Source organism: Gopherus flavomarginatus, chromosome 9, assembly GCF_025201925.1.
Source record: "Gopherus flavomarginatus isolate rGopFla2 chromosome 9, rGopFla2.mat.asm, whole genome shotgun sequence".
Taxonomy (NCBI): Eukaryota; Metazoa; Chordata; order Testudines; family Testudinidae; genus Gopherus; species Gopherus flavomarginatus.
Window position 1 is genome coordinate 58,858,067 of NC_066625.1, and position 12,015 is coordinate 58,870,081.

Sequence of the window (12,015 nt, forward strand, 5' to 3'; positions counted from 1 at the left end):
GGTGTCACAGGACACTTTGCTACTATTAACACAAAATTTGAGATTTAGAAATCATTTCAGAAACATGTATTTCATAATCACTTTCTCATTAATTGGTACACAGAAGTGCCATCAATAGAAGGCACCTGCTGTCAGTAAACACAAAATATGGCCCTATACTTGTACAGGAAAATAGGACTCTGTATAGCAGATCTCTTTGGAGGACTGGTGCTTATATTTTAGCTTTTCCTCCATAGAAAATGGATTAATGATAAAGGAAAGGGTTTTTGGGTGAAGGGAGAAATAGGTTAGACATTCATAATAAATGTTGTTTGTAGTGTTGCTGGATATTAGAGAGACACGGTGGGTGAGGTCATATCTTTTACTAGACAACTTCTGACAGTAAATGAGACAAGCTTTCAAGCTCCACAGACCTGAAGAAAAGCTTGGTGAAGCTCAGAAGCTTGTCTGTTTCACCAACAGAAGTTGATCCAATAAAGAATACTATCTCACCTACCTTGTCTTCCTAGTTGCAATAAATGGCATTTGGGAGTAAACATTCTGCAATTAGATTTTTAAGATTCCCTGGCCCTTTTCTTTCAGATAGAACAGGTATTTTTCCAAGATTGAAGGGGGATGTCTTTTTGGAAATCATGTATTTACTTACAGGAGTAACTTCTGTGTGCCAATGGAAGAGTGAATTACCCTCCAACTAAAGGTATTTAAGACAGGAGAATAAAGTAGAAAAAAGCATTTAACATTGTTATCTAAGCTTCTTTCTGCTCACAGAGTACAACAATTTCGATCTTTTACTACTCTCTTCAAAAGGAAGGGAGATTCTGACATCACCAGTATATTTCAAATGTTGTCCAGCCACTTCATTTTTGTAAGTGAAGGCAACCTACCGTTGTCTTTGATAAGAGCATCAAAAAATTGAGCTGCCATTGTTTATTACATCTCATGTCACCCATCAATATATCACATATCAAGAAAGGAATATCTTCATTTTAAAAAGTCTTAAAAAAACCCAACAAAATGAAGTCTCATCCATAGGGGAGGAATTCATTTAAATCACAGTTCTATCCCCCCCGGGAACATCCCTGTCACCTTGCTGAACAATCTAAGTAATATAGACTGCATTCAAGTACTGTGAGAACATCTCAGACTTTAATTAAACCTACATTACCAATCTACTGTGCTACAGGATCCTGAGTCAAAGTGCCCCTGGTATCACAAATGTATTGTGCTGATATGGCACAACAGTCATTACAGCTATTCAAGCTGCTTGTCACTGTGTGTCTTGGTGCCCCACAAGGATGTACTGGTTTGTCACTTTAACATGCTTACATTTCAGACTATCATGTTACAAAATATAATTCAGGGAGGAATAAATTATGACAAATAAATTAAACTCACAAAACTGTAGATAAATTTTAATTCACTATTTTTTTTGTTTTAAACCAAGTAAACCAAAGGAACACAGTATATACTGAAATGTTGTTGCTTCTGCAATACTTATGCTAAAAATCTCATGACTGAAAACACCTTGTTAGACCCAGGTGTGAATGTAGCACCCATTCCCATTTACATCATCCATTTTACATTATACTGTAATGATGTGGTAGATATACATGTGGGAAACAGACTCAGCAGCATTCATTTCATGTAAAAAAAAAAGAGTATCAATTCTGAGGTGCCTTACTCCTCCTTTACTTCATGGTTTGGGTAAAACTTTTAACCACTCTGGAAGAGGTTTATTAAAATAGCAGCTATGTGATTTTCTTCAATGAGAACTAATTCCAGGGTATTTCCCCTCAGAGTTTATATAACAGAGATGAGAGGCAATGTACCATAACTTCGTTTCAACTGGCAGCCTTATAATGAAAAGCCTCAAAAGGACAATTATATTAAACAGTATGTGTATTGGATTTGCTAAAAATTTGTTAACATTTTTACCTTGTCTTCAGAAATCTAGAACATAAAGGCACAACATATCTTTCAAGACTAAGGCCTGGTGTACACTACAAAGTTAGGTCAACATATGCAGCATTAAGTCGAATTAATAATTTATGTGTCTACTCTACTGAGTCCCATCTGCCAACCTAAAGGGCTTGTAGTCAACTTCTGTACTCCACCTCCGTGAGAGGCGTAGTGCTTCAGTCAACATTCATGTGTCAATATGGGGATAGTGTAGACACTGCAACATTCAATTAGAATGAATTGGCCTTCACCAGGTGTTCCACAGTGCTCTGCTGTGACCGCTCTGGAGAGCACTTTCAACTCCACTGCACTTCAGCCAGTACACAGGAAACAAACGCCCCCTGTTAAAGCCCCGGGAACTTTTGAATTTTCATTTCCTGTTTGATAGGCATGGAGAGCTCGCCAGCACAGCTGTCAATGGATGCTGGAGGCCACAGGAGGTAGTGGATCTTATTGTTGTGTGGGGAGAAGAATCTGTGCAGGCAGAGCTCCAAACCAGCAGAAGAAATGCTAACATCTATGCCAAAATCACACAGGGCACGGGGGAGAGAGGCTACACCAGGGACACACAGCAGCAGGGCCGGCTTTAGGAGGTGTGGGGCCCAATTCAAACAGTTTCGATGGGGCCCTGGCAGGGATGACTTAAAAAAACAGGTGGGGCTTGTACTCACCGGGCAGTGTTCCAAGTCTTTGGCAGCACTTTGGCGGTGAGTCCTTCACTCACTCCAGGTCTTCAGAGTCACTGAAGGACCCACCGCTGAAGTGCGCCAAAGACCCGGAGTGCCGCCAAGTGAGTAAAAATTAAAAAGGCACCTCTAGCCAGGGAAGGGATTCTCACTGAGCCCGGGGCCTAATTCGGGGAATTGGTGGAATAGGCCTAAAGCCGGCCCTGCACAGCAGTGCCGCATGAAAATAAAGGAGCTTCGACAAGCGTACCAGAAGACAAGGGAGGCAAACAGACATGCCACTTCTATGACGAGCTGCATGTGATTCTAGGCAGTAACCCCACCACTACCTCAAAATGCTCCATGGATAGCTCCCAGGAGCCCCCGGTGACCTCAGGCAACAATAAGGAGGACACTATTGACAAGGAAGAGGAGGAGAATGCACGGCAGGCAAGCAGAGGATCCATTCTCCCCAACAGCCAAGAATTTTTTTTAACTCTGGAGCCCATCCCCTCACAGGACCAATTGTCGGCAGACTGTGATGCCGGGGAATGCACTCTGGTGAGTACACTTTTTCAATCACACTGTAGGGGTTACATGCTATTATTTTTAATGTTGAATCTGAACTTAAAAATGGGATACAAGTTATTGGTGGCCACTCCAGCTATGTAGAGGGTGCTCTCTAGAAAAAAATGTTTGTGTGTCTGGGGATGGCCCAGGAATCCTCCCTTAAGATCTCTAGGAAGCTTTCATGGGTACTCTGCAATCCTTTGCAGAAAGTTTCTGGAACTTTCCTAAATCACTCCAGTATTAACTCTTCTGGCATTATTGCTGTCATAAACAGATAGCTAAGGGTTAATGTCTCTTTCACCTGAAGCACCTGACCAGAGGACCAATCAGGAAACCGGATTTTTTCAACTTTGGGTGGAGGGAATTTAGTCTCTGAGTCTTTTGTCTGCCTGCCTGCTTTCTCTGAGCTTTGGAGAAGTACTTTCTACTTTCTAGTCTTCTGTTTCTAAGTGTAAGGACAAAGAGATCAGATAGTAAGTTCTATGGTTTCTTTTCTTTGGTATTTGCATGAATATAAGTGCTGGAGTGCTTTGATTTGTATTCTTTTTGAATAAGGCTGTTTATTCAATATTCTTTTAAGCAATTTACCCTGTATTGTATCATCTTAATACAGAGAGACATTTGGATGTATTTTTCTTTCTTTTTATATAAAGCTTTCTTTTAAGACCTGTTGGAGTTTTTCTTTACTTCAGGGAAATTGAGTCTGTACTCACCAGGGAATTGGTGGGAGGAAGAAATCAAGGGGAGATCTGTGTGTTGGATTGCTAGCCTGATTTTGCATTCCCTCTGGGGGAATAGGAAAGTACTTTTTGTTTTCAGGATTGGGAACAGAGAGGGGGAGTCTCTCTGTGTAGTTTCACAGAGCTTGTGTCTGTGTATCTCTCCAGGAGCACCTGGAGGAGGGAAGGGAAAAAGGATTATTTCCCTTTGTTGTGAGACTCAAGGGATTTGGGTCTTGGGGTCCCCAGGGAAGGTTTTTCAGAGGGACCAGAGTGCCCCAAAACACTCTAATTTTTTGGGTGGTGGCAGCAGGTACCAGGTCCAGGCTGGTGGCTAAGCTTGGAGGTTTTCATGCTAACCCCCATATTTTGGACGCTAAGGTCCAAATCTGGGACTAAGGTTATTACATGGTGGCAGTGGGTGGGATATAGACAGAATCCAGAAGCCAGTAGGAATATTATATTTTTCTTTTCTCTGCTAAGGGCTTTTTAGCAGAGAGAAACAGTTGGTTTTAAAAGGGAACCAGAGAGAATTTTTTTTTTCTGCTCTCTCTGGCAGGTTGTGGCTTGCATGTTAAGCGAGAAGCCATTAAGAGACTGTTGAGGGTCTTTTGTCATGAAATAGCCCTCCCATTAGGAGGCAAGTACCAGCACTTATATGCATGCAAATAAGTGGTTTTTCTGGTTTCCCTTCATTGAACATTAGCTAGAGAGAGAAAAGGAAAAAAGCACTGTTGCTAGGCAGACTCCAGGAGGGAACAGAGCCTGCATTTCAGAAGATAAACACCGGAGGGCACCCCAACACAAGAAAACAGGAACCATGACTTCTAAGGCAAAAATTGACGCCGAAGAACAAATCAAAGAAGCTGAACACAGGCGACAACTGGAAATAAAACAAAAAGAGATGGAGATGAAAGAAAGAGAAGAACAGATCAAAGAGGCAGCCTACCAAAGAGAACAGGCAGCCTACCAAAGAGAACAGGCAGCCAAAGAGGCAGCCAAGGAGGCAGCACACAAAAGAAAACTAGAAGAAGAAGAGGTGGCCTACCGAAGGAAACAAGCAGAAGAAGAGTTGGCCCACAGAAGGAAGCAAGAAGAAGAGGAGGCGGCCCACCACCGAGAACTGGAAAAACAACAAAAAGAGAATGAAGAGAAGGAAAAACAGAGAAAACATGAACTGGAGTTGGCAAAAGCTGGGCTGCCTGTGCCAGCCAACCCTAACAACCCGGCGCCAAATATTGCTCCACAGCACAGGAAATTTCCCACCTACAAGGCAGGTGATGACACCGAGGCCTTCTTGGAAAATTTTGAAAGAGCCTGTCTTGGGTACAACATCCCCGAAGACCAGTACATGGTAGAGTTGAGGTCACAGCTCAGTGGACCTTTAGCAGAGGTGGCAGCTGAAATGCCTAAGCTGCAAATGAATGACTATAAACTTTTTCAAACCAAGGCCAGATACCGAATGGGGATAACCCCAGATCATGCCCGTCGGCGCTTCAGAACCCAAAAGTGGAAACCCGAGGTGTCATTTCCCAAACACGCCTACTACATTGCAAAAAACTATGAGGCCTGGATAACAGGAAACAACATTCAAACCTTGGAAGAACTGAACCTCCTCATACAAATGGAGCAGTTCTTGGATGGTGTTCCTGAAGACATCACACGGTACATACAAGATGGAAACCCCAAAGATATCGCTGAGGCGGGGGAGATTGGAGCCAAATGGATGGAACTGGCAGAAAGCAAGAAAGCTACTGTCAAGGGGAACGATTACCCCAGGGGGCACACAGACCATAAACCCTACAACCGAGGACAGCCAAAGACCCCACATACCACCCAAGTAAAGCCACAGATACCCTACCCTTCAACCTCACCAGTCTCCAGTAACTCACCTCGGCCCAGTGACCCATCAGAGGGAAGATGCTTTAAGTGTAATGAACTGGGACATATCAAGGCCAAGTGTCCCAAGAACACCATGCGAGTGCAATTCATTACACCACCATCACACCAAAGATCCCCAGGCCTGGATGCCTCTCAAATACCCTTGGAGCGAAGGGAAAATTTGAGAGTGGGCGGAAAGAAGGTTACTGCGTGGAGAGACACGGGGGCACAAGTGTCAGCTATCCACCAATCCTTCGTTGACCCCAAATTCATCAACCCAAAGGCCAAAGTTACAATTTACCCCTTCATGTCACAAGCTGTAGACTTGCCTACAGCTCAACTGCCTGTCCAGTACAAAGGCTGGTCAGGAATGTGGACTTTTGCAGTCTATGACAATTATCCTATCCCCATGCTACTGGGGGAAGACTTGGCCAACCAGGTGAGGCGGGCCAAGAGAGTGGGAATGGTTACACGTAGCCAAACCAGGCAAGCTTCCAGACCCATTCCTGTTCCTGAACCGTCCACAGAGGCCCCGTCTGTGTTACCAGAGACCCAGACACAGGTAGTGGACCCGGATTCCATGCCTACCACTGAAACAGCCACAGCATCTCCAGTCCCAGGCCCGGAACTGGAACAGCAACCAGCACCAGCAAGTGCAACCACATCTTCAACCTCAACGCCAGAGGGCGCCAGCGAGCCAGAACTGGCAGAAGCAAAAGACAGCCATACCCAAAAGGCTCAGCCAGAGCCTGAAATACCCTCAGGTGCACCAGCGGAGAGCGGTTCACCAGCAACGGAAACAACCCCATCACCTACATCGCTTCCAGAGGGACCAAGCCCAAGTCCACAGTCTGAGGAAGAACTGGTGACCCCAGCCTCAAGGGAACAGTTCCAGACTGAGCAGGAAGCAGATGACAGCCTTCAGAAAGCTTGGGCGGCGGCACGGAGCACCCCACCGCCTCTCAGCTCTTCTAATCGATCCCGGTTTGTTATAGACCAAGGACTTTTATACAAGGAAATTCTTTCTGGTGGACACCGGGAAGAATGGCAGCCGCAAAAACAGTTGGTGGTTCCAACTAAGTACCGGGGGAAGCTCTTAAGCTTAGCCCATGATCATCCCAGTGGCCATGCTGGGGTGAACAGAACCAAGGACCGGTTGGGGAAGTCCTTCCACTGGGAGGGGATGGGCAAGGACGTTGCCAAGTATGTCCGGTCTTGTGAGGTATGCCAAAGAGTGGGAAAGCCTCAAGACCAGGTCAAGGCCCCTCTCCAGCCACTCCCCATAATTGAGGTCCCATTTCAGCGAGTAGCTGTGGATATTCTGGGCCCTTTCCCAAAAAAGACGCCCAGAGGAAAGCAGTACGTACTGACTTTAGTGGACTTTGCTACCCGATGGCCAGAAGCAGTCGCTCTAGGCAACACCAGGGCTAACACTGTGTGCCTGGCCCTAACAGACATCTTTGCCAGGGTAGGTTGGCCCTCTGACATCCTTACAGATTCAGGGTCTAATTTCCTGGCAGGGACCATGGAAAAACTGTGGGAAACTCATGGGGTGAATCACTTGGTTGCCACCCCATACCACCATCAAACCAATGGCCTGGTGGAAAGGTTCAATGGAACTTTGGGGGCCATGATACGAAAATTCATCAACGAATTCTCCAATAATTGGGACCTAGTGTTGCAGCAGTTGCTGTTTGCCTACAGGGCTGTACCACATCCCAGTTTAGGGTTTTCACCATTTGAACTTGTGTATGGTCACGAGGTTAAGGGGCCATTACAGTTGGTGAAGCAGCAATGGGAGGGGTTTACGCCTTCTCCAGGAACTAACATTCTGGACTTTGTAAGCAACCTACAAAGCACCCTCCGACACTCTTTAGCCCTTGCTAAAGAGAACCTAAAGGATGCTCAAGAAGAGCAAAAGGCCTGGTATGACAGACATGCCAGAGATCGGTCCTTCAAGGTAGGAGACCAGGTTATGGTCTTGAAGGCACAACAGGCCCATAAGATGGAAGCATCATGGGAAGGGCCATTCACGGTCCAAGAGCGCCTGGGAGCTGTAAACTACCTCATAGCATTTCCCAATTCCTCCCTAAAGCCTAAAGTGTACCATGTTAATTCTCTCAAGCCTTTCTATTCCAGGGACTTACAGGTTTGTCAGTTTACAGTCCAGGGAGAGGATGCTGAGTGGCCTGACGGTGTCTACTACGACGGGAAAAAAGACGGTGGCGTGGAAGAGGTGAACCTCTCAACCACCCTGGAACGTCTGCAGCGGCAACAAATCAAGGAGCTGTGCACTAGCTTCGCCCCATTGTTCTCAGCCACCCCAGGACGGACTGAACGGGCATACCACTCCATTGATACAGGTAATGCTCACCCAATCAGAACCCCACCCTACCGAGTGTCTCCTCATGCCCAAGCTGCTATAGAACGGGAGATCCAGAACATGCTACAGATGGGTATAATCCGTTCATCTACCAGTGCATGGGCATCTCCAGTGGTTCTGGTACCCAAACCAGATGGGGAAATACGCTTTTGCGTGGACTACCGTAAGCTAAATGCTGTAACTCGTCCGGACAACTATCCAATGCCACGTACCGATGAGCTATTGGAGAAGTTGGGACATGCCCAGTTCATCTCTACAATAGACTTAACCAAGGGGTACTGGCAAGTACCACTAGATGAACCTGCCAAGGAGAGGTCAGCATTTGTCACCCATGCGGGGGTGTATGAATTCAATGTCCTTCCTTTTGGCCTTCGAAATGCACCCGCCACCTTCCAGAGGCTGGTAGATGGTCTACTAGCTGGACTGGGAGAATTTGCAGTTGCCTACCTCGATGATGTGGCCATTTTTTCAGACTCCTGGCCCGAACACCTACTACACCTGGAAAAGGTCTTTGAGCGCATCAGGCAGGCAGGACTAACTGTTAAGGCCAAAAAGTGTCAAATAGGCCAAAACAGAGTGACTTACCTGGGGCACCAGGTGGGTCGAGGAACCATAAACCCACTACAGGCCAAGGTGGATGCTATCCAAAAGTGGCCTGTCCCACGGTCCAAGAAGCAGGTCCAATCCTTCTTAGGCTTGGCCGGATACTACAGGCGATTTGTACCACACTACAGCCAAATCGCTGCCCCACTGACCGACCTGACCAAAAAGACCCAGCCAAATGCTGTTAAGTGGACTGATGAGTGTCAAAAGGCCTTTACCCAGCTTAAGGCGATGCTCATGTCTGACCCTGTGCTCAGGGCCCCGGACTTTGACAAGCCATTCCTAGTAACCACAGATGCATCTGAGCGTGGTATAGGAGCAGTGCTCATGCAGGAAGCAACAGATCACAACTTCCATCCTGTCGTGTTTCTCAGCAAGAAACTGTCCGAGAGGGAAAGTCACTGGTCAGTCAGTGAAAAGGAATGCTATGCCATTGTGTACGCCCTGGAAAAGCTACGCCCATATGTTTGGGGACGGCGGTTCCAACTACAAACTAACCATGCTGCACTAAAGTGGCTTCATACTGCCAAGGGGAACAACAAGAAACTTCTTCGTTGGAGTTTAGCTCTCCAAGATTTTGATTTTCAAATTCAGCACATCACAGGAGCTTCTAACAAAGTAGCTGATGCACTCTCCCGTGAGAGTTTCCCAGAATTCAGTAGTTAAAAAGTTTTCTTAAAATGTAGAAGTCTGTTAGTTAAATACTTAGGGGTATATGTAACAGTGCATGTGTTGTATTAATCTGTTTATTTTCAAGTTCTAGAAGGAAATCGCCGCCAGTGAGCTTCCCCACTGTCTGCAATTTGGGGGGCGTGTCATAAACAGATAGCTAAGGGTTAATGTCTCTTTCACCTGAAGCACCTGACCAGAGGACCAATCAGGAAACCGGATTTTTTCAACTTTGGGTGGAGGGAATTTAGTCTCTGAGTCTTTTGTCTGCCTGCCTGCTTTCTCTGAGCTTTGGAGAAGTACTTTCTACTTTCTAGTCTTCTGTTTCTAAGTGTAAGGACAAAGAGATCAGATAGTAAGTTCTATGGTTTCTTTTCTTTGGTATTTGCATGAATATAAGTGCTGGAGTGCTTTGATTTGTATTCTTTTTGAATAAGGCTGTTTATTCAATATTCTTTTAAGCAATTTACCCTGTATTGTATCATCTTAATACAGAGAGACATTTGGATGTATTTTTCTTTCTTTTTATATAAAGCTTTCTTTTAAGACCTGTTGGAGTTTTTCTTTACTTCAGGGAAATTGAGTCTGTACTCACCAGGGAATTGGTGGGAGGAAGAAATCAAGGGGAGATCTGTGTGTTGGATTGCTAGCCTGATTTTGCATTCCCTCTGGGGGAATAGGAAAGTACTTTTTGTTTTCAGGATTGGGAACAGAGAGGGGGAGTCTCTCTGTGTAGTTTCACAGAGCTTGTGTCTGTGTATCTCTCCAGGAGCACCTGGAGGGGGGAAGGGAAAAAGGATTATTTCCCTTTGTTGTGAGACTCAAGGGATTTGGGTCTTGGGGTCCCCAGGGAAGGTTTTTCAGAGGGACCAGAGTGCCCCAAAACACTCTAATTTTTTGGGTGGTGGCAGCAGGTACCAGGTCCAGGCTGGTGGCTAAGCTTGGAGGTTTTCATGCTAACCCCCATATTTTGGACGCTAAGGTCCAAATCTGGGACTAAGGTTATTACAATTGCACTGCAGCGTAAGTACCCAGACACTTGCTGCATCTGCTCCCTTTCCACTTTTGTTACCCTCAGGAAAGTGATATCACTTATGGTCACATAGGGGAAGGTTTTAAATGCTAGTCCTTAAACTGCAAGCAATTCGATAAATAATCCACCCGTTTGGTGAATTCTGGATCACACAACCATACTTTCCCAAGAGTGCCCTCTTGTGTGCTTGGAAGAGATCACCATGTATTAAAAAGGGGAGGGAAGGGCAGTGCTTCCTGTTTGTCTCCCTTCCACCCCAACCCGAAGCTGCTTTTGTAACAATCAAACTATTTGTGGGTCTTTATGCTGGTGCCTGTCCTCTAGCACCATCCAGGTTGCTACGGGAAAGGGGGTTGTGCTGAGGTTGCAACCATTGATCCCAAGGATGTCTTAACAAACGTTGCAGCACAAGACCTCTTGCCCATGCCTTGTGGCCTTACTCACCATGGCTGTAGCAGCAAACTGACTCTTGCTGTAGCCAGCGGTTCTCCTTAAGTTTCGGCTTGCAGGGAAGTGCATTGAGGGATGTTTCTTTTATTAAAAGATTTAACCTTGCACCAGAAACAATGTATGCACTGTCAATGCAATGCCTGTGCTTTGTATTCTTTGCAGCTGAAACCTTGTCCGTAAGTGCATCCTCCACGCCGGGACAGACTTTCCCAAATTAGAAGATGAAAGAAGAAGACTTGGGAGACAAGTTCAATGAGTTAATGCGTACCTCTGAGAGTGACAAAACAGAGCTCAGCGCATGGAGGACTGCACTGTTGGAAAGCCTGCACAACGACCATGAGGACAGAAGAGCATGCAGGGAAGATAGGTGTGACATGCAGGACGAGATGGTGTGGATTATGAGAGAGCAAACAGACATGTTGAGGCGTCTGGCTGAGGTTCGAGAAAGGCAGCTGAACGCTAGAATCCTGCTGCAGCCTATGGTGAACCAGCTGCCGTCTTCACCAAGTTCCACGTATCCCTTGCACTCAACTGCAGGGGAGGGTACAAGGACCAGAAGGTGCCCATTCCCACACTTTTGATTGTTGGTTCAGTGCAAATGTAAGCAAGCTGTCCTTGCTTCTCCCCCCGCCCCCATGTTATCAGCCCTTTTGCCCCAGGTTATCTTACTTTTCTTGCTGTCTCTCAGTGTTTGTGAGCATAATAAAAATCAATGGATTGAGGAGAAAAGGCTCTTTATTCATTAAGCACACAGCGGTTAACATGGTTGTAGTTTACAAGGGAGTACATGCAATGAAGGGGACAGCTAGGTAAGTAACAACATTGAGTGTCACATTACTGTGGGTCATTGATGAAACTAGTTTTCAAAGCCTCACGGAGATGCAGTGCACCTCAATGTGCTCTCCTTATTCCCCTGGTGTCTGACTGCTCAAAATTGGCTGCCAAAGGATCTGCCTCCACCCACCATCCTGTCAGAAACTTTCCTCCTTTTGTTTCACAGATATTATGGAGCTCACAGCAACAACAATGGGGAAATTCCTTTCACTGAGGTCTAACCTAGTAAGCAAACTTGGCCAGTGGGCT